The sequence below is a fragment of the Dasypus novemcinctus genome, chromosome 23 (genome assembly GCF_030445035.2).
Source record: "Dasypus novemcinctus isolate mDasNov1 chromosome 23, mDasNov1.1.hap2, whole genome shotgun sequence".
Taxonomy (NCBI): Eukaryota; Metazoa; Chordata; class Mammalia; order Cingulata; family Dasypodidae; genus Dasypus; species Dasypus novemcinctus.
The window spans coordinates 52,171,519-52,172,162 of record NC_080695.1 but is presented as its reverse complement, the minus strand read 5'-3'; positions in this window follow the sequence as shown (position 1 = coordinate 52,172,162).

Genomic DNA, 644 nt, shown 5'->3' with positions numbered 1-644 from the left:
GGTAGATTATTACTTTGAAATTCTAACCTTCATGCTTGGTTGTTGGAGATGACATAGCAATTCATACTGTGGTTACTTATTGATTTTACTTACTCTTCTTTTATATTTAGATTTATTTAGGTGTGCTTAATATGTCTGTATTTTCACATAAACACTCAAAATTTTTAGTTAAGTCTCAAGTTTTCCATGGCAAATTGAATTTCTCCGTCTTTTCTTGGTAAAATTTATTTCATTTGTGATTTGTTCATGGAATCTCTAATTTTTCTGGTTTTCCTAGAATTAAAAAAGTGGACTAAAGTGTCAATAAAAAAAAAAAGTGAAAGAAGAAAGTAATTGGGGGCAATAGTTATTTTCAAGTGAATACAGTCGATATCATTTTGCTGTTATACAGGATACAAAAGCAATATCTGTTACCTCTATTACCAAATACAATCTATGCTCTAAACAATTTTGTAATGGGGCATTAAGACTTCCTTTTTTTAGGCAATGGCAACAACAACCCAACAAAAACAAAAACGAAAAAACAAAGAACCAAATAGAACCAAAAGAGGCAATCTCTTTGACTACATGCAAGTAAAATTAAACCCAGGAAAAGAAATATGTCACTATCAACAAATGTACAGGAATATACAGGTTTGTGCCAA